Here is a 26,639-nt window from a genome sequence, read left to right on the forward strand (position 1 = left end):
GTGAGAGACCAGCCCCCATGATTCAGTTACATCCCTCCTGGTCCCTCCCATAGGCATTATGGGAGCTACCCGTCAAGATGAGATTTGGGTGGGGACACAGCAAGCCATATCATCCAGTCTACATTGAAGGGCGTTTAGATTGATTCCATGTCTTTGCTATGGTGAATAGTGCTGCAATGAACATATACATGCATATGTCTTTATATTATAATAGAACTTTTTATTGGCACATGAGAATACACATAAGCCCCAAATAGTGTTTAATACAATTTATTTGAACTGTCATGTTTTACCTTACCAATTTATGTAAAATTTGTTTGTTGTTTTTTATGATATACTCACGTTGGTTTATATAAGAAGAATGTGCCCCTGACACTGATGACTGAACCAAATTAGTGCTCCAGAGAGTTACCCATGTTTATCGTAGCGGGTTGTGTATTCTCTCGCATCCAGTTTGAGAAACCTGAGAACGGTCCTGTGGCTGACCGTCAAGTACGCAGGGAGAGATGTGGCCCCTTTCAATATGAAAACCATTTTCCAGGCAACAAAGATTCACCTACGTTACTCCATTTGGACCTTTACAGAAACCTTTTGCCATTGTTGGCCAGCGTGTCATTTTGACTTTTGTTGGTTTTATTAGTGAGAACACTGAGTGTTATTCCAGAGTCAGGGCTTCGATCCTGTAGCATCAGTCACCTGTAGTTAAGTCCTTCTATTGCGATAAGCTCCTTCTAACTAGAGCTATTGATGGAGTGGATCCTGGAATAGTCTCAGATGGCCTCGCCATCAGTTCATCATCTTACTGAGGGACTCTCCCTGTTAATAGTTCCAGATCGTAGTTACCATGAGTTGAACACTTGCAAAGCTCTTTCATGTACATTGTCATATTGAATATTCACAATAAATGTAAGAGGTAGATTTACTGTTGTCTCATTTTCAAAGATGTAGAATTGGCCAGGCACAGTGGCTCATGCCTATAATCCCAGCAGTTTGGAAGGCCGAGGCGGGTGGATCACCTGAGGTCAGGAGTTCAAGACCAACCTGGCCAACATGGTGAAACCCCGTCTCTATTAAAAAATACAAAAATTAGTTGGATGTGATGGCCAGCACCTGTAATCCCAGCTACTTGAGAGGCTGAAGAAGGGAGAATCACTTGAACCCAGGAGGCAGAGGTTGCAGTGAGTCAAGATAGCGTCATTGCACTCCAGCCTGGGCAACAGAGTGACGCTGTCTCAAAAAAAGGAAAAAAAGAATGAAAGATGTGAAACTGAGGCTTGGAGCATTTTGGTAATCTGTCTAACATCACATTATTGGGAAGTGGCCATGCTGGGACATGAGTTACAGTTTTCTAGATACCGAAACTCCTAGCCATTCCATTAACAGCTCCCTAGCAGGAAGAGCACACCAAGCCTCCACCCTTTCCTTGGAAAGTCCCCATCCTCTGACTCTGTCACCCACGTTACCCTGTTGATGATTGCAGAGCTATTTGGAATCACTAGTAACTTAATTAGAATGATGTGCAGTTGTCTGTCCACTGACTTTAGTCCATCACTTCTTTACCTGTAAATAAATTATTAGGGAAGTATAGAATTATGGAGGGGGTCTTTGAAAATGCCAGGGTGGGGGAGTATCGAAAGTGATATAATTATCTATTTGCTGCTTCTGGTTCACCGACTTGCTGGCTATTTTTTTTTAATAGGATTATGGAAGATGAAAAGGAAGCGCTTACTTCAGCTTATAAGAGCAATGTAAGCAATTTTGCATTGCACTCACTCCCCAGTGGTGGTGTGAACATGTTTCTAGTAAATTAAAGTATCATAAAAGCATTGGCAACACGGCAACTTTTATATTAATTTCTTAATTTTTTGCAAGCTTAATTATAAATCTCTTGGGAGAAGAGGCAGGCCTGTGGGTTCCTGGGAAAACAGTGTTGCATCTCCAGGCTTGAAGTTCTGCTCCTCTGCTCAGAAGTGTGTGTGCTGTGATACAGGCTGGGTGGCTGCTGTAAGGTGCATGCACTGCTGGTGCCTAGTAGACACACTAGATGGTAGTGATGCCTGGTGGACAGGACCTCAGGCTGTCCACCGGGCCCACGTGTGCTGCCATGTGGAGAGAGTACTCTTGGACAAGGTGTGTGACTCCCAGCATGCAGTAATGTGTTGTAAGAGCAGTCTCTGCGTTTTACTGGGTTTAAAATCCTGGATCCTCCTTTACCACCTGTGTGACCCAGAGAAATTGGACCAACTCCTTGATCTGTGAAATACGATGGTATCCATGTGACCCGGGATATGTGTGCAAAAGCCCGCTTGCTGCTGGCACTGCTGAGCAACCTCACCAGCCTGGGGCTATCTCCAGTCAGACACATCATCAGGAAAACAATAGATATCCCTATGGATAAAGTCACTGTTAGGCAGGTTTTGTTACTTGCAGCCTAGAGCCTCCTCACCTTTAGTAGTCAGGAAATTAGAATGACGCAGCAGCCAGTGAGTTTTGGATTCATTGAATGATGGAATATTTATGCTGGACAAAATCTTAGCTTTGCCTAGTGATTTTACCACTTGGCTTATTGACTTATAAATGTACCATGAGGAAAGTGAAAAATCAGAAGGGAAGGATCCCTGAAAAACCCAGGGAGAAATATCATGGCAGTGCTGGCCAGATCCCAATGAGTTAGTTCCTTTGGATTTCACCTCTCAAGACTCAGGAACTTTCCAGGCATCTGTTTAGGATAAAGTATTGCCACTGTCTTCCACTAGGCACAAATTATTCTTTCTCCCTTTCCCTTTCCCTACTCCCTTTTCTTTTTCTTTTCTCTGCCCTTCTGCAACATAGTATGGTTTAAAGCATGTAATCAGATTCTATTTTAATCATATATATATATGTATTTCTCTTACTGCTTGTCTTTTCTGGGCTGCACAACTACATATTGGTAGGGAATATATCTTGTGTTTTTACATGTCTTTCAATTAATTTTGAAAGATTAATTTTATGATAGGTTAATTGATGCTACTGTGTGTACATACACAAAAGGAATACGGTCTTATAAATAGGTACGGCTGGGCAAGGTGACTCAGGAGGCTTAGGCAGGAGGACTGCTTCAGCTCATGTGTTCTCAGTCTAGCCTGGGCAGCATAGCTAGTCTCCATCTCTTAAAAAATTAATTAAAGAACACCACATGTGGGAAATACTGAGTTAAAAAGATTAGACAAGGCCGGGAGCAGTGACTCACGCCTGTAATCCCAGCACTTTGTGAAGCCTATGTGGATGGATCATTTCGGTCAGGAGTTTGAGAAGAGTCTGACCAACATGATAAAACCCCATCTCTACTAAAAACACAAAAAATTATCCAGACATGGTGGCAGATGCCTGTAATACCAGCTCCTCAGGAGGCTGAGGCACGAGAATTGCTTGAACCTGGGAAATGGAGGTTGCATTCATCCGAAGTGGTATCACTGCATTCCAGCCTGGTGACAGAGTGAGACTCCATCTCAAAACAAACCAAAAAGACAGATTTTTTTTTCAGGACTTCTCTATACTTTTCATTTGCAGATGAATGTGAATTTTAAATCTCTATGGGAGTAGTATAGAATAAAGCACTTTCCAAACTTACTGGACCAAAGAAATTTTTTTTCTTTTCATAAAATATCTTGCAGGAACTCACTTTAGAGAATCTTCTTCTTTGCAGTTTTTAAATTTCATTTGTCTTTTTGAAAATGTGCAACATTTTTTCAACTTATTTTGAAAAATTCTAAACCTGTGAGAAAATGTAAGACTGGTACAGTAATCCTCACATACTTCCACCAGATTTACCAATTTATTTATTTACTTATTTATTTATTTGAGATGGAGTCTTGCTCTGTCACCCAGGCTAGAGTGCAATGGCGTGATCTTAGCTCACTGCAACCTCCACCTCCCAGGTTCAAGTGATTTTTCCACCTCAGACTGGAATTGGCTGGGATTACAGGCACCTATCATCATGCCTGGCTAATTTTTACATTTTTGTAGACACGAGGCTGTTGGCTAGCCATGTTGACCAGGCTGGTCTCGAACTTCTGACCTCAGGTGATCCGCCCGCTTTGGCCTCCCGAAGTGCTGGTATTACAGGTGTGAGCCACCGTGTCCAGCCCCAGGCTTTGAACTCCTGGGCTCAACTGATACACCTGCCTTGGCTTCCCAAAGTGCTGGTATTATAGGCATGAGCCACTGGGCCTGGTCCAGAATCACCAGTTTTTAATATTAAATATTTTTACTGCATTTGCTCATCCTCACTCTCTCTTTGCCTTCCATTCTTCTCCCTCTTATTCTTTCTTTTTGCAAATTCTTTTTTTTTTTTGAGATGGAGTTTCACTCTTGTCCCCCAGGCTGCAGTGTAGTGTGATCTCGGCTCACTGCCACCTCCGCCTCCTGGGTTCAAGTGATTCTCCTGACTCAGCCTCCTAAGTAGCTTGGACTACAGGCATGCATGGCCACGCTCAGCTAATTATTGTATTTTTAGTAGAGACAGTGTTTCACCATGTTGGCCAGGGTGGTCTTGAACTCCTGACCTCAGGTGATCTGCCCGCCTCAGCCTCCCAGAGTGCTGGGATTACAGGTGTGGGCCACCACACCCGGCCATGCACATTGTTTATGGGCATCTTTTCCTGACAAGAAAGAAGGTCATCTGGATGCCACTTGCCTTCTCCACTTGCCTTTAAGAAAATAATCGAACACACTATAGGGCAGGTGCCTGTATGTTTCACATGTGTTGGTTGATGATTTATTATAATAAATCCTACCTTAGCAGAATGCTAGAATCTCAAGATGCAGAGGGACCTGAAAAATTAGCTGATCTACCCCTTGTTCACTTGCCCACCCCGCCTGCATTCTCTCCCCAGGCTTTTGAATGCCATTTATTATGTTTTCAGCGTTGGTTGGTGAGTCAATTCTGAGTGGAATGAAACTTGCAAATGAGGCCTTGTGGAAAGCCTGCCCTCTTCCTGGGCATCATCCAAGCGATCTATTAGCAGCTTCCATTTATCATCGTCTTGTGTGGGTGTAGTGGGCCTAATCGTGGGAGCTCAATAAGAGAACAGCATTTTGATAGAGGACTGAAGTGTTTTGCCAAGTGTTGATTACCCATGATAACAAGAATGAAAACCTTGGCCCTGGTTATGCACAGATTTATTGAATCATGGAATATTCTAGCTGGATGGAATCTTAGGGATCATCTGGTTCAGCCCCTGAGGTTTTCAATGAGGAAGTGGAGAACAAGAGAGAATGGGCAGTTTGCCTAAAATCTCCCTGCTACCGCGGTTTCTGATTCCAGGCCCAGGTTATTTCCTCAGCCACTGAGCATCTCAGGACAGCAACAGAAAACTTTTAAGACACCCACATACACACCCACACCAATGCATGCCCCACACATTGTAAACATACTCATATACATGGGCACAGCTACACGTAAGCATAGGTGGGCACAGGTGCACAGACATACCTACAGCCTTGTTCATAGAAGGAATTTCCATTTCGCTGAAATACAGCTCATGACTGGGGGCTGCACTGACCTCCAGCTGACAACCTAGAAATGTGAACTTGGAAATAGAAAGTCATCCAAATACATGACCATAGTTTATTCACCTGTTGGGTGCCTCCTGCAGCTAGCAGAGGGGAGGAGCATAAGAACAAACATTCTAAGGCTGTTGGGCTGACTGGTCTGTGCAATGACAGAAGAAATGTGGAAATGCGGCTTTATTGGGAGGGCATCTCAAAGCAGCCACATTTTATCCCTGTTCGGGTCAGAACTGAAATGTTGATGATGGCTAGAATGACACCCAAAGGAAACCTGAGCTTACTAAGTGCCAGCTAGGTCATCTGTCCTTGATAATCTTATTCTAGAAATAAGATTCTAAATAAGACTGAATAATATTTTAGGAATCTTATTTAGTCTTCATCATGGTTATGTTCCTGGTGAAAAAATTAGATACGGGAAGACTATTCTTTCTTTACCCCAGATCACACAGCCAGTAAATGGTAAAACTAAGAATCGAATGTGGATCCATAGAGCAGTAAGAACATAGGAATATATAACAAAACACGTTTCAAAGAGAAACCCCCACAGATTTAATGGTGTCCTAATAGTAAATCTCCCCCTAAATTTTGGGAAACAAATTCGCATTTTCCTGCTGATTTCTTCCAGGCAGGAGTTTCTCCTCTCACCAAAGCCCTATAGACCAGTGCCCAGACTGATGGCCATTGCCCGGAAAGCGTAATTCCTTTTCTTTCCAAAAGAAAAGAAATGATATGTGATATATCATCATATTCAGTGTCAATTGCCGAAGCAGGGTATCATTAATGATAAATTATTGTTTTTTTCATTTTTTTAAGACAGAGGCTCACTCTGTCGCCCAGGCTGGAGTACAGTGACACAGTCTCAGCTCACTGCAACCTCTGCTTCCCGGGTTTAGGTGATTCTCCTGTCTCAGCCTCCTGAGTAAGTAGGACTACAAACTTGTGCCACCACGCCCAGCTAATTTTTTTCTTCATATTTTTAGTAGAAACAGTGTTTCACCATATTGGTCGGAGTGGTCTTGTAATCCTGACCTCATGAGCCGCCTGCCTCAGCCTCCCAAAGTGCTGGGATTATAGGTGTGAGCCACTGTGCCTGGCCAATGAGAAATTTTAATGGATTTCATTGTAAAATGCAGAATCCTTCTTGCTAGTTACTTCTTTGCTTTACCTATGAAGCCGGGAGCCTGACACTGGGAATGGTTTTTGTTTGAATTTCTGATAGATTTTAATTTCGCAGCTGGAGCTTGGTCCTCACGGTTACTCCCTAATTTCTTTTGTTAGTCCACTGCATTCATCTTTGGTTCTCCGTAGATCCATAGATAGACTGAGCTGTATCGCTGACTTTCTTTTCTTTGCCTCACTTGTCGAATAAAATCATTTGAGGCTGAATGGTATTGATGGCTATGCAGTGACTTGTTGCTACTGTAGAGAGGACCCTACACACACCTTCATGGGAGTCACGTTTGTTATTCAAATGAACCTTCTGAGAATCAGGACCTCAAAAAATAATAATAAATATCAGTAGTATTATAAACTAACGAATAGGGCAAATTTTCATTTAGCGCTTTTCCATAATGAATTTATTTGCTTGTGTTCAGGATTTGTAGAGCGTATCCAAATGCAGTGCAGCCTGAGGGATCATCCAGAGTGGGGAGGGGAGGTGGGGGAAGCCATCCTTTGGCACTGAAGAAACCGAATCTGTGATCAGGAAACCTGGTGAAAGGTCTTTTCCCCTTTGTAGTTTTGTTCTACATAGCGAGGCACGAGTGATGAGGGAACATATGGAGAGACTTGAGTTTAATTGTTAAAATTCCACTCAGCCGGGCCCCTTCTTCACCGTGATTTGCACTATTTAGCATTTGTGTGCGTTAGGTAATATATTTAATGTTTCTTGCTCCAATCTAATTTGCGTACGTTTGGCAGCAGCCCAGCTCCGCGGGCATGGGGCAGGGAGACCATCAATCTGCCAGCCTAGAGCATGGAAACTGTACTGCTATGTTTGATAGTATGCTTGCATGAACACTCCAGAATGCTTGTGAAGCAATACCACCTCTTCCCCGAAAGTCTCTCAGGGACAAAATTAATGTATCTCATATTGTATTGATTGTAGCCAATAAGTGCCTAAATGATTTGATGCGAGGCAGAGAGATTATGCAGGGAAGAGGGGTAGAGGCGGCTTTAGAAGAAGTATGTGGTTTAATTACTGGCTGGATTTCTCCAATCCACCTTCCCCGCGGGAATTTAACAAATAGGCCTAAGTGCACTTTAGCGGTTGCTGACATCTGTTGAAATGATATTTGCCCGTGATGAGGGAAGTCTGGGAATTGGGCTTGGGGTATTGGCAGGATCGGGGAGCCACAGGAAGCTCCTTTCCAGTCTGCAGAATTAGGAGGAGGAAAAGACTGCATTAGCACTCTAAGGTTAAGCTAGGGAGAGCACAGCTTTATCTAATAGAATTCTGCCTTCCAACCTAATGAAGCCATCTCCATCTTAAAGGCAGGGTTAGATGTAAGTGTCTGGAGTCTAATGATCTTAAAGTTCCAGGTGTTGAAAACACACGGAGTTGAGCTTAAAACATGAATAGTGCATGTCTTTCAGGCTCACGATTGTGAAAACCACCCCCAGCTATCTCCTTTTAATGCCATGCTAAGATCTGTTAAGAAACTTCATATTTTTAAGGCAAACAGCAAGTGACCAGTTTTCTTGCACTTTTTAATGGAAGCAAAAGAAGCCAAAAGCCAGCTAAAATTTCATGTTGGGTCCAGCACCTGGAAGAATGATGCTGTGTATCTGCTAGTGTTTTGATTACATCAATAATTCAAAGAAAGTGCTGTCCAGTTAATCTCTTTTATGCCTCTCCACCCGAAAGGATCCTGGTTTTATTCCGAACGTCCTAAAGCTATCATATTCCTCAGCTTTTTCTGAAATACGTTATTTTGTTATGCTCCAAACGTTTATATATGTTACCAACCAAATTGCATGGAAGCCATTTGCTTTCAGAGACTAATAAAAATCCACTTTTGATGGTAGATGCGAGGTGAGATGTTATCAAAACAAAATTCCAGATTAACTTGGGTATTTCTATCAGAACATATCCCTGATTGGGCATGCGATTATTGCATCGTGTATGTATGTGTGTGTGTGTGTGTGTGTGTGTGTGTGTGTGTTTGTATTGGCTCTTGTATTTAAAAATGTGTTTGCATATGTGTGTATATGGATATGTTTGTGCCATGTATATGCTGGCTAATTATTGTGACTAAAACTCTGGGGTTAAGTGGAAAATTAAAAATTCAGAGCAACCATAGTCTGTTATCTGACACCCGTAATTTAGGCTAATATCTCAAGTCTCTTGTTATGGCTGTATCTCCTACAGTGTGGCTTTACATAATGGGGATTGGATGTAATGTGATCAATTAATTAAAGCATGTGATTTGCATTAGTGAGACCTATATGGATTACAAAATGACCGTGATCTGAAAGTAGCTGTGTGTGTGTGTGTGTGTGTGTGTCTGTGTGTATGTTGGAAGTGTTGATGCTGTTTTGTATGTGGTCAGCTGGCTGGGGTTGTATTTTTCACTTTATTATTGTGACGTGTGATAGACCTACAGGGTGTTTTAAAATTCTCAAGCCAACAATCTTGCTGGTGGTGATAGAAGAGAAAGGCTTTGGGGATGGGTACGGCTCATGCCTGTAATCCCAGCACTTTGAAAGTCCAAGGTGGGTGGATCACCTGAGGTCAGGAGTTCCAAGACCAGTATGGGCAACATGATGAAACCCTGTCTCTACTAAAAATACACACATTATCCGGATGTGTGCACACTTGTAATCCCAGCTACTCAGGAGTCTGAGGCATGAGAATCACTTGAACCTGGGAGCATAGAGGTTGCAGTGAGCTGAGATTGGACCATTGCACTCCAGCCTGGGCCATAGAGTGAGACTCCATCTCAAAAAAAAAAAAAAAAAAAAAATACTCGCCTCGGCAGCACACATACTAAAATTGGAATGATACAGAGAAGATTAGCATGGCCCCTGCGCAAGGATGATACACAAATTCATGAAGCATTCCATGTTTTTAAGTTCAGCCTAATAGTAGTGGCAAATAAAAAGTCTTATTTGTGGGGAAAAAAAGGGAGAAAAGCTTTGAGGTGAAAGCTAGAGGTACTTACACTTGAAATTGCTTCAGGTTTTATAACTCATCACATAAGTATTTGATTCTCTCCATTCTCCTATGTAAGAACCACAGAATTATTAGAAAACATATATAGAAGAAAATAACCTAGTTCCTGTGAGTCAGAAACTTTCTAGTCCCTAATCACTTTTTCCCATTGGAAGTATATTTATAGCATACGAATCTAAACTTCTTCACTTACCTCGATAATTGGTCCCCATGTTGATGGCTCTGGGGCATCTTGAAGGATCATCAGTGATCCAAGTATATTCCATCAGTTTTAATGTCAGGAACATTTTCTTGTATCCTGATTCTCTGAAACTTAGTCATCTAAAATAACATGGCAGTTCCCAATAAATCATTTGTCTTTGATTTCCTAGCCATTCTACATATAAGAAAGCTTGATCTAGCCTTTGCTTTTAAATTCATATAAATACAGTGATATTGAATATCTCTAGAATAACACTGAAATAGTAATGGGATTTTTAAATTTTATACTTGGACAGTCTTTTTCTGCCGTTCTCTGGTTTTGTGCATGTAAGTGTATGTATACATATAAACATATATGTGTGTGCATGTGTATATATCCACATACCTATATTCATCCTTCTATGTAGGCATGCATGTTTATTACTTGAAAATAATGAGTAGGGCTTGCATACATTCTAATTACTATTGTAAGTGCTTTACTAATATTTAACTAAAAAGAAAAAAGAAAAAGATTGGTAAATAAATGGGTAGTAAGAAAAAAAAAAGGAAAGAAAAAAATTTAACTCATCTACTAGCTCAATGACTTTATGCTGTAGGGACTGTATTCCCATTTTACCAAAGGGGACAATGAGGCCCGAAGAAGCTAATTAGTTTGGGTCACAGAGCTAGTGAGTGGCAGGATTGGGATTGAATTGGTAATGCAATACTTCACACAAATAATGCTTTGTAGTTGTTGAGCACTTTTCTACATGTCAGATACAGCGATTTAATTTTTTCCTCATTCGATTTTCATAGCCATTCTACGAGTTGATTTCTATCATTATTCTTAGTTTGCAGAATGGGACTCAGAGGCTTAAAGAATAACACACGTGTAGTCACAGAGCTAGGAGCTGATGGAACTGAGCTCTGCATCCAGGAAATCAGACTAGAGAGTTTTTAATACATTATCAAGAAAGCTTCTAGGCAGCATTGCGGATTTCCTCGTCAGCTTTATCCATACATGTCTGTGTATATATATTTATATTTACATGTACATATTTATAAGTATATCGTAGACAGATGAAAAATAATAAAAGCAGAAAGCACCTTTTGTTATGTTGACTGTGTTTTGCCGCCAAAGTGAGAATTTTCACTAGTTGTCATTTCTCTTGGCTGAGATTAAACAGAGAATTACCTTACCATTTCCACCAAATAATTTTAAGGTGTTTTAAGAGATGGTAAGTCCTTTTGAAGACCAGAGTGATTAGACTCAAGTTATCCTTCTCATATAAGAAAACCTGCTAGGAATCCATGTGTATATTTGTTAAAATTGCATATTTATCAGTATGAAGTGGTATCAGCAAAACTAATGTCTTAAAGGTGCAGTTGTCAACCTAAGTTGAAAATATGTTGAACTTCCAAGAGAGAAATGGCTGCTTGAACAGAGTTCATTTATATCCAAGAGCATTGCACCAGCAATAAACTTTAAGTTAATGTTAACAGTTTTAATTTGTATCTTTTAATTGTTGAATTCTGAATTGCTTTCCAATTTCCCACAGAGTTTAATGTGTATGCAAATTACACAGCCAAGAAATTTAAGCTACAAAAGATAGACTGCAGTTTGCAAACATACCATAATTATTGCTTAATTTTTAAAGGGTCTTTCTCTCCGTCAGGGTATTGTTCAATTTCCTGAAACTGAACAGAAGACAACTTTTGGTTAATGATTAGCATAAATCTTGTAATGGAACTTAATTGAATGCTAACTTTGTTGTTCTAACAACTACAAACTATTCAAATCCCTATTTCTCTGAGATAGGGTGTCTTGCTCTCTAAGGACAAATAACTTGTCTTCTAATAATAGCAGGAAAGAGTTATCAGAACATTGATTTAATTGTTTGTAGGTTGTGTACTTCAGACAAGCTCTTAGAAAAAGGTAAAAACAATTCTCACGTCTATTTTAATATTATATTTCTTAATAGTTTCAACTAAACTGCTCAACAGTCCTAACAAAATAAAGAAAAAGAATCTGAAATTGAAGATAAGTGCTGTTCTTTTGTTAAAAATCAAGGTAGGACGGCCGGGCGAAGTGGCTCACCCCTGTAATCCCAGCACTTTGGGAGGCTGAGGCGGGTGGATCACGAGGTCAAGAGATCGAGACCATCCTGGTCAACGTGGTGAAACCCCGTCTCTACTAAAAATACAAAAAATTAGCTGGGCATGGTGGCGCACGCCTGTAATCCCAGCTACTCAGGAGGCTGAGGCAGGAGAATTGCCTGAACCCAGGAGGCAGAGGTTGCGGTGAGACGAGATCGCGCCATTGCACTCCAGCCTGGGTAATAAGAGCGAAACTCCGTCTCAAAAAAAAAAAAAATATCAAGGTAGGAGATGCTGAGATTTAGAAGAAATAAATATAAATATAAATGTACACTATATTTATCTACAATAGCATAATCAGTATGTAATGATCTATTTATTTACTTCCTTAGTGTAAAATGAAGGCATCCAAATCAATTTGTTTGGTGGATTAGTAGTGATTTAACTTTGAAGCATTTATATGTTCAAGTATTTGTCGCTACATATTCTTAAAGGCTATGGGGATGTAGACACTGGCCCGGGAGAGGGTACTGAAGGATGAACACTAGTTTCTGCCATCGTGTTCAAGTGTTTACACATGAAACCAAGAGATAAGAAGACACTACAGATGGTGAAAACTAATCTGAAGGGGGAGAAATGAAGCCAGTGAGATACAGAATGGGTTGGGGATGGGTGTAGTTGTGTTAGACGAGGCATCGGATGATGTCAGAGCTCTTGGCAATGCGTTGGCCCTGCCAGGAGCAAGAGCCAGAAAGTTCCAGGTGAGAACAAGTGGTCATCTTAAAGAACCAAAAGAGGTTTTTAATTCAGTTATATCATTGTGATCGATGACTCCTGTTGCCGTTTGGTGTCTCATAATTGCAATCCCGTTGCACATTTTGTGTTTTTTTCTCTCAGACTATTCCAGGAATGGAGGATGTTTGATGATGGCTATAGGTTTTCTTGTACAGAAAACTTAACATACCAGGCTTTTCTGAAAGAGTAGGAAGGGCATTTTATTACAGCCTCCAGTCTAAAGTTCCTCCTACGCATTTTACAAGATACCCACTAATACTGGAATTATGTTTCTTCTTTTCTTAATTAATTAATTGACTTATTTATTTATTTATTTTTGAGTCTGAGTCTCACTCTGTCTCCTAGGCTAGAGTGCAGTGGTGCCATCTTGGCTTGCTGCAACCTCCGTCTCCCAAGTTCAAGCGATTCTCTGGCCTCAGCATCCCGAGTAGCTGGGATTACAGGTGCCTGCCACCACACCTGGCTAATTTTTGTATTTTTAGTAGAGATGGGGTTTCACCATGTTGGTCAGCCTGGTCTTGAACTCCTGACCTCAGGTGATCCGCTCACCTCAGTCTCCCAAAGTGCTGGGATTCCAGCCGTAAGCCACCATGCCCAGCCTTTTAAATTTACTTTATTTATTAACTTTTTAAGAGAGTAGGTCTCACTGTGTCGATCAGGCTGCTCTTTAACTCCTAGCTCAAGTGATTCACCTGCCTTGGCTTTCAGAAGTGCTGGAATTACAGGCGTGAGTCAGCGTGCCTGGCCAGGAGCTACGTTTTTACTCCAGAACCATTGGTACGGCAGAGTGATTTGGTGATACTTAATTTCATTCTGAATTTTAATTTATTTATTTACTTTTGAGATGGAGTCTTGCTCTGTCACCCAGCCTGGAGCATTCTGATTTTTCTTAGTAGTGGTTTTAAAATGGTTTGATAATGAAAAATTTTCAAACATACACAAAATTAGAAATTACAGTATACTGATCCCCCTCATATGCCCTGCTCCAAGTTTTAACAGCTGCCAACATGTGGCCAAACTTGTTTCTTTTGAGCTTCAGTCTTCCTCTCTCTTCTCCATCAATATTTTGAAGCAAATCCAAAATATTCTTATTAAACATATCAGTATGTATATTAGAAAAATGAGAATTCTTTTAAAAAGAACATATTATCATTAATGTTATTATGCCTTTAAAATTAGCAAGGGGCTAGACATGGTGGCTCACACCTGTAACCGCAGCACTTTGGGAGGGTGAGGTGGGCAGATCATTTGAGGTCAGGAGTTCGAGACCAGCCTGGACAACATGGTGAAACCCTGTCTTTATTAAAAATACAAAAATTAGCCAGATATGGTGACAGACACTTGTAATTTGAGCTACTCGGGAAGCTGAGGTAGGAGAATTGCTTGAACCCATCAGGTGGAGGTTGCAGTGAGCTGAGATCGTACCATTGCACTCCAGCCTGGGCAAGAGAGTGACTCTGTCCCTCCTCCCCGCCCAAAAATAACAGTGATTCTTTAAGTGTCCAAACATCTTATTATTTTAAAATGTTTCAGTACTTAAAATTATAGAACGATTCTCAAAGGAAAAAAGTATTGTCATTAGCATTATTGTGGCTTGAAATTGGCAATGATCTCTCAATATAACCAAACATTCTATCAATAGTCTACCTGATCATCTTACACATCTTTTAAGTTTTCTTATTTATCAGAAGTTAGAAGCTGATTGATATGTCGGAAATTAAAATTAGTGAATACATGTCTGAAGTTTGTTTTATATTTGTGCCACCTCCAACTCACTGTTTGCAATCTGTTTGTTGAGGGCACTGGGTCATTTTTGTTGAAGAGTCTCTACACGGCCTGGATTTGCTAATTGAATTTTCTCTTCTTTATATTTTCTGTCAACTGGTGGTTAAAGCACAAGTTTGATGAGATTTTTGTTCAGTTTTGTATTTGGCAAAAGCATGTAATAGATGTTCTTGTGTACTTTCATTAGGAGGCACATAATGCCTTTCTTTCTTGATGTCCTTTTTGGAGGTTTTTACGAATCACTAACAATCATGACCATCACTCCTTTTTCATTTATTAGGTAGAATACTTCTACAGGGAAATCTTTTGCTAATTCTTTGCTTACCCTGAGATATAGTTCATATGAGAAAAGTAAGGTATATGCATCTTCCTTTTTTTTTTTTTTCCAGTTTTCAAATTAGTTTCAGTTAGTTTGCTATTCCAAAGGTGACTAATCATCATTTTTTTTTTTTTTTTTTTTTTTTGAGGCGGAGTTTTCGCTGTTGTTACCCAGGCTGGAGTGCAATGGCGCGATCTCGGCTCACCGCAACCTCCGCCTCCCGGGTTCAGGCAATTCTCCTGCCTCAGCCTCCTGAGTAGCTGGGATTACAGGCACGCGCCACCATGCCCAGCTAATTTTTTGTATTTTTAGTAGAGACGGGGTTTCACCATGTTGACCAGGATGGTCTCGATCTCTTGACCTCGCGATCCACCCGCCTTTTCAAAGATCCTTTAAAGTATTTTCAATAGCAGTAGGTGGCTTAAAATACACTTCCTGAATGTCGGCTTTGTCTGAGAAATGTTTTGTGGTAGAATGCTGTATAATAAAGGGAAATTAGGCTGATAGGACTTTCTGTCAATATCCTAATGTACTCAGTGTGCTAAGATACGGCTAGCCATTAGAATAACACCAGGCGGAAACTTAGGGAGTTAGAAAGTGTGGAGAATGTAGGAAGGGAGATGAGGTCAAACTTTTGTTAGAATTATTTTCTGCAAACTGTAAGTAGATCTTGATCGTCTTCCCCTGCCCTCCCCACCCCATTGTGTTTCGTTTCCTGGAGAAAGGTAATACAGTCAGGTCATGCTTTACAAAGAATCATTTTGCGGGAGCACTGCATAAAATAGGTTTAAAGAAGAATGAAAGATGCTAGACAAATCGTTTAAAAATGAGCTTCTGGGCAGGGCCTAGTGGCTCACACGTGTAATTCCAGCACTTTGGGAGGCCAAGGCAGGTGGATCATGAGGTCAAGAGATCGAGATCATTTTGGCCAACATCATGACACCCCATCTTCACTGAAAATACAAAAATTAGCCGGGCATGGTGGCACACACCTGTAGTCTCAACTGCTTGGGAGGCTAAGGCAGGAGAATCGCTTGCAGTGAGATGGAGGTTGCAGTGAGCCGAGATCGAGAATAAAAGGGAGTTTCTGAACCCCTGTGAAATCCTGCTCTCGGGAATCTATATTTACATGCTTTAAAAATAAAATACAACCTGGGGTTGAAACCAGGTATTAAAATACCTCTAGAGAATAACTAAAGACCTCAAGGAAAGTTCTGTTAGCTATAAACTCAAAGGTTGATACATACAGCATCAAAGGAACATACGAAAGTTCACTTGATGCTATAATTATTAAATACAAAGAATATGATTAAGTTAGTATGTTTTAGAAAAAAAAACATGGTATGTATATCATGCCTAATTTTATTAATAGAACTTCTTGAGATGAGTCTAAAGGACAGTTCCTTGTCCAGATTCTACTCTTAAATTGCAAGTATTCACTAATGATTTTCAGAGGATTGGTTATTTGGTAAATTGGCTTTCACCGGATCAATGAAATGGTCATTAGAAGACCTATCAATAAATTTATCTGCTTCCCTTTAAAAAACACCTGTTTTCCCAGTGTTCCTTATCTGGGCAGTGGGGGAGGGTTAAATAAAAAAATGTAACACTTCATGAATTTGCTTGCCATCTTTGCACAGGTGCCTTGACAACTTTTCTGTATCATTCTGATTTCAGTGTGCGTGCTGCCAATGTGAGCACTAGAAATCAGTTTTGTGTTTAATAGAATATCTTTTTGACTCTTACGCATAAAACTATATATTAATTAGATTAAATTAACTCAGTTTAGATACCTAAGTTTGTATTGGTGTGTTATTAAACGCCTCAACATAAGGGTAGGAAGGAGGACACCATGGGATCAGATCCTTTGTCCCTCTGCTTTGTTTACTCACACAGACCCCAGCTCCTCAATATTTGGCTCTGATGAAGTCACCATAGCCTGTATTCCACGCAGGATTGGAGGATCGGTAACTTGGTATACCAGCACTCTGAGAGAGAGACCATATCTTTGTTATAGACACATCCTAGCTATGAATCTAAGATTTATTAATATAATGAATCTCTATTTAATGGCATTTAGAGCCGTTTTCTTGAAAAGCTCAAAACTTGTATCCCACTGTTTGGGCACTTTTTTTTTTTTTGAGACAGAGTCTTGCTCTGTCGCCCAGGCTAGAGTGCGGTGGCACGATCTCAGCTCACTGCAACCTCTGCCACCTGGGTTCAAGCAATTCCCCTGCCTCAGCCTCCTGAGTAGCTGGGACTATAGGCATGTGTCACCATGCCTGGGTAATTTTTTAATCTTTTTAGTAGAGACGTAGTTTCACCATGTTGGCCAGGATGGTCTCCATCTCCTGACCTCGTCATCTGCCCACCTTGGCTTCCCAGAGTGCTGGGATTAGAGGCGTGACCCACCACGCCCAGCCACATTGTTTCTATATAGGGAAAATATACAAAAGCCAGGTTATAACCAGAAAGACGTATGGCAAGCTGGTATTGAAGAAAGGAGAAGTAGCTGTGAGAGACCAAGGATTGGCTGCACCAGATTAAGATAACCTAATCCACGTATCTCTACAAGCGCTGGGCCAGTTGTTGGAACCTGTTGGGACAGAACAGGTTGAATCCTTGAACAAATGGACTCGGTGTGGTGGCTCATGTCTGTAATCCCAGCAGTTTGTGAGGCCAATGTGGATGGATCACTTGAGATCAGGAGTTTGAGACCAGCCTGGCCAACATGGCGAAACCCCATCTCTACTAAAAATACAGAAAGTTAGCAGGACATGGTGATGGGCACCTGTAATCCTACCTCCTTGGGAGGCTGAGGCAGGAGCATTGCTTGAACCCAGGAGGCAGAGGTCGCAGGCAGCTGAGATTGTGTCATTGCACTCCAGCCTGGGTGACGAGTAAGATTCCATCTCAAAACAAAACAAAACGAACACATATCCTCACAATTGTTGTGTGTAGGACATACAGTAGGAAAAGATGAGTGCTAGTGGCCTTCCCCTGACCTTTCAAGAGGATCTAAAGATCCCTTGCTTGTATTCCAGTCATCTTCCTTCCTTTGCATGAGACTGTGTTCTTGCTTGCTTACGGGGAGGAAGACTAAGTTGACCCATAGAATAGAGGGATGGCAAGGAAACCTCCCAATACCATTAGTATTTCTTGTTGAAGGACAAAATGAGAAAAGTTTCTGGGTGATGTCTAGAAAGGTGATTGACAGGAATGGGGAGAAGGAACCCAGGAATGGCAAGTAAATCAGAAACTTGGCACTATGGTAAGTGTTTTATATTTTTTATTCTCGAGAAATAGAAAAGCAGCTCCTGGAAGATCCTATCAGTAACAGCTTGGTGTTGGTCAGAGCTGGCCTGACACTCACAGATGGACTTTGATGTTGTCCTGTTGAACACAAACAATTTCATAGAATGTCAGCATCAGACAAGGTTATCTCAGGACTGCGGTGGGTCAGGACAAGACAAGACCACTAGGTGATCAGGTCTGAACTCAGTCAGAAACATGGACCTTGCCCTAAATCACAAAATGACCAGGTCATCTTCCTCTTCTGGTTCACGTGAGTGACGGCTGCTTCCTAACCAACTACAGCTTTCACTTGACTAAATTCTTCCCTTCTTCTGGGTAAGAGTTGGGAAGATAACCAGTGATATAATAGCTCCACTTTCTAACAGCATCCAATTCAGAGAAAAGCCCCACTTCTTGGAACCCTACTCAGGATCACGTAACACAAAGACAAATCCTCTAAGAAGTTGTCCCTGACAACTTATTTACTGAGATACTCTGTGGCTCCTCATAGTATGTGTTCTCCCTTGCAACAGTAGTAAACCCTACTTTGTTCAAATACAGGTGTGCTTTTAAACATCTTTGGCTAGAGAGCATGGATAATGCCATTTAAAAAAAATTTTTTTTAGAGACAGAGTCTCTGTTGATCAGGCTGGAGTGCAGTGTTGTGATCATAGCTCACTGCAGCCTGGAACTCCTGGGCTCAAGCAATCCTCCCACCTCAGCCTCCTAAGTAGGTAGGACTACATTTGGGAACCACCACACATGGCTAGGTTTCAGGTTTTGTAGAGACAGGGTCTCCCTCTGATGCTCATGCTGGTCTTGAACTCCTGGACTCAAGTGATCTTCCTTCCTCGGCCCCCCAAAGTGCTGAGACTACAGGCGTGAGTCACTGTGCCTGGCCATTAATTTCATTAAAAAAATAAAGCCTCTGTAGAAGAGAACACTTAGCGAAGTTAAGTCATTTAGCCAAGGACACTCAACTCCCAAGCAGTGGAACTACACTTTGAACCCTGGCATTTCATGTCTGAGACTTTGTTCTGCATTTCAGATCACCTTCCCATATGGACCCACTGTCTTGTGTTTTCCATGTTTTCATAGTCTTTGTTTTCTACCGCTGCCAGAACCACCACATGTTCGGCAGCTTCAAATAACAAATACCTGTGATCTCACAGTTTTGTAGGTGAGGGGAGGAAGACTGAGTTGACCCACAGAATAAAGGGATGGCAAGGAAACATCCCACTACAGTTAGTATTTCTTGTTGAAGGACAAAAAGAGAAAAGTTTCTGGGTTATGTCTAGAAAGGTAATTAACAGGAATGGGGAGTCTATTTGGCTCAACTGGTTTCTACACTGTGGGTTTTTCTTTTTTTTTTAATTGCATTTTAGGTTTTGGGGTACATGTGAAGAACATGCAAGATTGTTGCATAGGTGCATATGTGGCAGTGTGATTTGCTGCCTTCCTCCCCTTCACCTATATGTGGCATTTCTCCCCATGCTATCTCTCCCCAACTCCCCACCCCCTGCTGTCCCTCCCCTATTTCCCCCCATCACACCCCAGTGTGTGATACTGCCCTCCCTGTGTCCATGTGTTCTCATTGTTCACCCGCCTATGAGTGAGAACACGCGGTGTTTGATTTTGTGTTCTTGTGTCAGTTTGCTGAGAATGATGGTTTCCAGGTTCATCCATGTCCCTACAAAGGACACGAACTCATCATTTTTGATGGCTGCGTAATAATCCATGGTGTATATGTACCACATTTTCCCTGTCCAGTCTATCATCGATGGGCATTTGGGTTGGTTCCAAGTCTTTGGTATTGTAAGCAGTGCTGCAATGAACATTCGTGTGCAGGGTTTTTCTTAAGGCTGAAGTCAGTGTTGGCTGTTTGGAGTCTGATCAGGAGGGTCTGAGAAGAGTCCATTTCTAAACTCCTTCAGGTTGTCAGCAGAATCCCTTTCCTTGCAGCTGTAAAGCTGAGGTCTCCATTTCCTTGCTGGCTGCCAGCACAGGGGCTTCTCTTAGCTCCTGGGGGTCTTTTACGTCCTTTCATGACGTGTGGACTCATCCGTCTCACAGTCAACAACAGTACAAGTGCTTCTCACCCTTGAAATCTTGTTGACTTCTTCTCCCACATCTTGATTGCAGCTGGAGAAAGTCTTGTGTTTTTAAGGGCTTTTGTGATTTGATGAGATTCTCCCCAGTAATTCAGAATCATCTCCCTATTTTTTTTTTTGAGATGGAATCTCTCTCTGTCACCCAGGCTGGAATGCAGTGGCGTGATCTCGGCTCACTGTAGCCTCTGTCCCCCGGGTTCAAGCCATTATCCTGCCTCAGCCTCCCTAGTAGCTGGGATTACAGGTGCCTGCCACAGCACCCAGCTAATTTTTGTATTTTTAGTAGAGACAGGGTTTCACCAAGTTGGCCAGGCTGGTCTTAAACTCCTGACCTCATGATCCACCCATCTCGGCCTCCCAAAGTACTGTGATTTAAAGGCATGAGCCACCGTACGTAGCCCATCTCCCTGTTTTTAGGTGCTTACCTTTGATAACATCCACAAAATTCTATTTGTCATGTCACGCATTACATTGACAGGTGCTGGGGATTAGGACATGGCTGTCTCAGGAAAAGAGGGCGTAATTTTACCTACTGCACATAGTTATACAACTTCCCATTCTCCAGCCATCTTTGTTTAAATCAGTCTTTCAATATAATACGTTTCTTTTGATATAATACATTTCTACTCTTTCTTGTTTGCAAGCTCTTCTCTTTAACACGACTTTGAATATACTTTCGTTGCTAACTTCTTAACCAGTCAGGTTAAACTCCCATCAAAATGATCTCATTTCCCTACATGCAAGTCTTTAGAAGCTGTGAGGATGAGGTAAGGCTGCTGCCAGTGAAGGCTGCACGCTCCTGTGCGTTTCTGTAGCCGACCCAGTCGACACCTTAGCATTAGGAAGTATCAGCATGGGCGTGCAAGAATCTACATGTGATCTTCTCAGGCTTGCTAGCCAGGGCCTCCTAATATAACTTGTGCCCTGAGAAGTACATGAAATGGCAAGAGATTTCATAAATGGTAGCAAACAAACAAACAAACAAAAAAACCAAACAGTATGATGCTGGGCATAGTGTCCCTTACCCGACTTAGCATTATGCACGTTCAATTAAGAGCAAACTTGGATCCAGTTTTCAGTCACACCTACACATGTTGCCCTATCTTGTTTCCTGTGCAAGTTCTCATTGAAAAAAATATATATCCATAACATAATGGAAATAGCTGTTACCAAAGAAAATTTAACAGGATGATATTTTTGGTGAATTGGCTTTAATGAGTCTTGAATGAATAGCATGAAGTTTTAGAAAGTAAACTTTAGGCCAGGTGCGGTGGCTCATGCCTGTAATCCCAGCACTTTGGGAGGCTGAGGCAGGTGAATCACAAGATCAAGAGTTTGAGACCAGTCTGGCCAATGTGGTGAGACCATGTCTGTATTAAAAATGCACAAAGTAGAGGGACATGGTGGCGTACCTGTAATCCCAGATATTCAAGAGGCTGAGGCAGCAGAATTGCTTGAACCCAGGAGGTGAAGGTTGCAGTGAGCTGAGATCACATCTCTGCACTCCACTCTGGGTGACAGAGCAAGACATTGTCTCAAAAAAAGAAAAGTAAGTAAAATTTAGTAAACAAGAGTAATAACTAAAAAGATTGAAGGTTGACAACTATACCAATGAATTCCCTCCTTCTTTCCCCCTCCTTTCTCCCTCTCTTCCTTTCTGTCTCCCTCCCTCCCTTTTTCTCTCTCTCTCTCCCTTCCTTCTTTCCTTTTTTCTTTTCTTTTTTCTCTTTCTTTCCTTCTCTCTCTCTTTCTCTCTCCTTCCTTCCTTTCTTTCTTTCTTTGTCTTTCTGTTCTTCCTTCCTTCCTTTCCTTCCTTTTTTTCTCTCTCTTTCTCTGTTTCTTCTTCCTTCCTTCCTCTTTCTTTCTTTTTTTCTTTCTTTCTTTCTCTCTTCTTCCTTCCTCTTCTCTTTCCTTCTCTGTTTCACTAATTCTTCTTTCTCTTTCTTTGTACGTGTATAATTTGAAGACACTGCATCAAGCAGTATGATGCAATCAGAAGCACTTTAAAATGAAAAAGACCTCTCGCCTCAGTGACAAATCCAAGGGTTTCAGCCCTTGCAAGAAACCCTGCAGATCACTAACACGCAGCCATGAGAATGTATTGACTGCGGCCCAAGCACAGGAGAAGATTGATCAATCCAGCAGACTTGCATTAATTGTAAAATAGAAGGGACGATGCGATCAATGATAGGAATGAAAGTGCAGCAGTAACGATGCCAAATCCAGCTAATCCAATAATGGAGAAGCTGATGTATAGCATATTGGAATTCCACCGTCTGGGCACTTGTCACCATAAAGAATATCCCACAATTATGGGGAAAAATTGAGCAGGCAGCAGTTGGGCCAACCTAATCAGCCTGATGCCACAGTAGTTCTCCTGATTAAACACTAAATTAAGTGGCGCTCAGCTCTGTAACCTGCCTGCCTTATGAAAAATAATCCTACAGCTAACGTGAAAAGTTTGTATTTTAATCAAAGCAAACTATGAATATTAAAATATTCCTGGGCTATTTTGGTGCCATTTAGCTGTGAACATGTTTAACAATTTATAAATGGATCTTTTGCCATTGGCTACAAGAAAAAAGGGTCCAAAGCTATACTGGGAGGTAAGGCTTCCTGTGCTAAAAATCAATTAGACTTGATAGAAGCTCAGAGAACTCGTAAGGAAAAAAAAATGCACTCAAGAGGACCTGGGAGAATTCAAATTTAGTTAACTTCTATAACGGTTTGCCTAAGGGCATAAACTCTATTCTTTGCTGCAAAGCACGTGATCATTCCAGGAGGGGTGAGGCTTAATCGGCTGTGAATACTGTGAGGATCCCTTATACATATGTGTTGTTATTAAGTCCTGCAGCTCACATGTACAGACAACCTGGGGCTACATGGCAAATTCTCCAGAACCAAGAGAAAACTGCTTTTCATGAACACTTAGAGAAAACAAGAGAAAACTTGTATTGTGGGCTTCACACCCAGTCTGGTTGGACTTCCTGTACAGACGCTTGCCCTAGGACACACACTGATGAGACCTTGGTGATTATTATATGCATTGGCCAATGAGACTTCTTAGAGTTTAGAGTTCATAAACATCCACCAAGCCCAGCGGCTAGATATCTGGTGGCCAGTGAGGGAGGTGTGGGTTGGAAGAGGAGGGAGAGACACTGATCACATCTCCCCTCTTGTCCTTTTTTTTTTTTTTTTTTTTTTTTCAAGACAGTCTTTGTTGCCTAGGCTAGAGTGTAGAGTGCAGTGGCATGATCTTGACATAGTGCAACCTCCACCTCCTGGGTTCAAGTGATTCTCATACCTCAGCCTCCTGAGTAACTGGGATTACAGGCGCACGCCACCACTGCTTGGCTAATTTTTGTATTTTTGGTAGGGACAGGGTTTCATCATATTGGCCGGGCTGGTTTCAAACTCCTGGCCTCAGGTCATCTGTCTGCCTCTGCCTCCACCTCCCAAAGTGCTGGGATTACATGCGTAAGCCACTGTGCCCAGCCCTCATCTCTTTTCTTGAGCAGAAGATGTTGTCCCAATGAAGTTCTCCCACCAAAGTGAGTCATAGCAAGGCCCTGGGCAAGAGGATGAATTAATTTCTTGAGCTGTTCTTTCCTGTTTTATTTTGTGTGTTGTTTGTTTTTAAGTCGATTTGTTGCCTTGCCTTTTAATTGAAAGCACTTTTTTTTTTTTCTGGGTGGGAAAGGATTATTGAAAGAAAAGAGGTATTCAGGCTGTGTCTTATATATTTGAAAAGTCAAAAACTGCAGAAGGATTTGGATTTATTTGATTTCAATAATTAACAGTCATTTGTGAAGCCCTCATACCTCCAGGACTGGTTCTAAGGGCTTTTGCAACATTAACTCATGTAATTATTTTAATGATTCTGAGGTCAAGATGCTATCATCATTTTCACTTTGCGGAAGAGGAAACTGAAGCCCAGAAAGCTTAAGCAATTTGCCAAGGTCTTAAAAAACGCAAGTGTGGCAGATGGGGATTGAAACCAGGCAGGCTCTTTGTTGCTATGTCTTGTTAAAACAGGTTGGGCGTTCCACGTTGTTTTTGGTCAGTGATACCCGTCATGGGAAATGGGAAGGAGTGGGGTGCCTGTGGATGATGTTAGCTCGAGTGGTATTGCATGCTTTTCCACCCCATCTGCTGCACATACCTCTCTGTAGACATGCCCTTCATACATCCTCTGATGTTGACTGAGTAGATCATGATGTGGTGTTCTGATCAATGAGGTCTAAGCCAGCCACTCTAGGTCAGACAAGATTATGCAGACCTCCAGAATAATAAGTGGACTTTAGGCCAGACATAGGGAATCGCCAATGAGAAACAGCTCCAGAATCCATCCAGCAAAGATCTAGAATAATTAGAGGATGAGACCATGATCACTATCATTTATTGACCATCACTGAATGCTGGGAGCTTTTGTGGGTGTTTTTGTTTCACTCTCTTAAGTCTTCCATAACTCTTCAAGAAAGAAGGAATTGTCCCAATTTTAAAGATACAGGATCTGAGGCTGACAGACTGAATGCCTGGCAGGTGAGGTCTCATAACTATTAGTGACAAACTTAGGAGTAAATCCTAGGTCTCTTCAATTCTGTCACCTTTCATCTACGAAACCACTCATCCCTCAGGCAGGTTTCTGAGGCTATATGGGTGTGTCATCGGCAAGGAGCCGTCAATCACTCCTGACATGGAAAGTCACATCTGTCTCATTTCCCAAGTCATGTTAACAACTGCCTGGAAAAGACAACAAGAGGGACAAGGACATTAGAACACCTTATCTCTGATCTCCTTTCTCTCTGGTACAGCGTGATTCTGAAATACCATTAACAAAACCATGGAAAGGAGTTGTGCCCCAGAAAAACTAAATGAGATCCATCAGAATTTTCTTCATTATGGGACAGTTAATTTTAAACTGACTTTGTCGGCAAAGGAAGGCCAGAGTGACTTGCTTTATCATTTTTGGGAAGCTGTGCACACTGGGTTGGAGGAGAAATCATGTTTTCCATCAAGTTTTGATCTATTCCTTTTTTTTTTTTTGAGACAGAATTTTGCTCTTGTTGTCCAGGCTAGAGTGCAATGGTGCAATCTCAGCTCACTGCAACCTCCATCTCCTGGGTTGAAGCAGTTCTCCTCCCTCAGCCTCCCGAGTAGCTGGAATCACAGGCATGCACCACCATGCCTGGCTAATTTTGCATTTTTAGTAGAGACAGGATTTCTCCATGTTGGTCAGGCTGGTCTCAAACTTCCAACCTCAGGTGATCTGCCCACCTTGGCCTCCCAAGGTGCTGGGATTACAGACATGAGCCACTATGCCCAGCCAAGTTTTGACCCATTCTAACAAACTGATATATTATTGTATTCAGACTGCTGTAGCAAAATGCCATAGGTGACTTGAACAAGAGATACTTATTTTCTCATAATTCTGGAGATTGGAAGTCCAAGATCAGGGTGCCAAGATGGTTCAGGTCTTGGTGAGGGCTCTCTTTGTGGCTGGCAGATGGCCACCTTCTCAATCTGCCTTCAGTGGCCTTTCCTCAATGTGCACAGGTGGAGGGACAGAAAGTAATCTCACTCTTCCTCTCCTTATAAGGGCAGTAATCCCAGTATAGGGGTCTTACTTTTATTGTGTTGTCTTCTCCAAAGTCCCATCTCCAAATGTCTTTACACTAAGGGTTAGAGATTCTATGTACGAATTTGTGGTGTAATGCTCTTACGCTCATTCGCTTTGTGACTGAGAATGAGCCATGCTGTTCTCTAAGCCTCATTTCTTTAGTCAAAAAATGCTTGTAGTCCCTGCTTACATAGGATTGCTGAGATAATTCAGTGAAGTAAGGTATGTTAGGAGCTTAACTCAGTGTTTTGCTCATATTATGTGTGCAATAAATATAAACCAGTCTCTGTCAGTTGGGGGAGGTGTTGCCCACTTTCTGACCCAGAAAACGTGACGATGTCTGGAGACATGTTTGCTACTACAACTGGGAGGAGGATGCTACTGGCATCTAGCAGATCGAGTCAAGGCATGCCTCTCCGCATCCTCTGGTACACAGGAGAGTCCCTGAAGCAAAAAATTGTCTGTGTCAAAATGTTAGCAGTGCTGAGGTTGAGAAACTCTGATATAACCTGTCATTGCAACGTAACTACTAATGTGATATTCCCTGGAATCAGGGACTGGAGATGATGAACTTAACAAATTATATAAATTCTGTTTTCTTAGAGAGTTTTTGTCTGTTGCCCAGGCTGGAGTGCATTAGCACAGTCACAGCTCATGGGAGCCTCAAACTCCCAGGCTCAAGCGATTCTCTCACCTCAGCCTCCCAAGTAGCTG

At 41.7% G+C, this 26,639-nt stretch overlaps 1 protein-coding gene and 2 non-coding genes across 3 annotated transcripts in view; 2 read left to right on the plus strand and 1 right to left on the minus strand.

The window, feature by feature from the left end:
* RBFOX1 (RNA binding fox-1 homolog 1) overlaps positions 1-26,639 on the plus strand; it is a 2,526,943-nt gene that overhangs the window by 1,783,084 nt on the left and 717,220 nt on the right.
* Positions 9,515-9,621, plus strand: LOC135269186 (U6 spliceosomal RNA). Its single transcript, XR_010337479.1, has one exon. It is a non-coding gene; the product is annotated as a U6 spliceosomal RNA (small nuclear RNA).
* LOC135269210 (U6 spliceosomal RNA) lies at positions 16,496-16,601 on the minus strand. Its single transcript, XR_010337501.1, has one exon. It is a non-coding gene; the product is annotated as a U6 spliceosomal RNA (small nuclear RNA).

This window comes from Aotus nancymaae, unplaced genomic scaffold (genome assembly GCF_030222135.1).
Source record: "Aotus nancymaae isolate 86718 unplaced genomic scaffold, 86718_ANA_hifiasm-v0.15.2.pri h1tg000049l, whole genome shotgun sequence".
Classification (NCBI taxonomy): Eukaryota; Metazoa; Chordata; class Mammalia; order Primates; family Aotidae; genus Aotus; species Aotus nancymaae.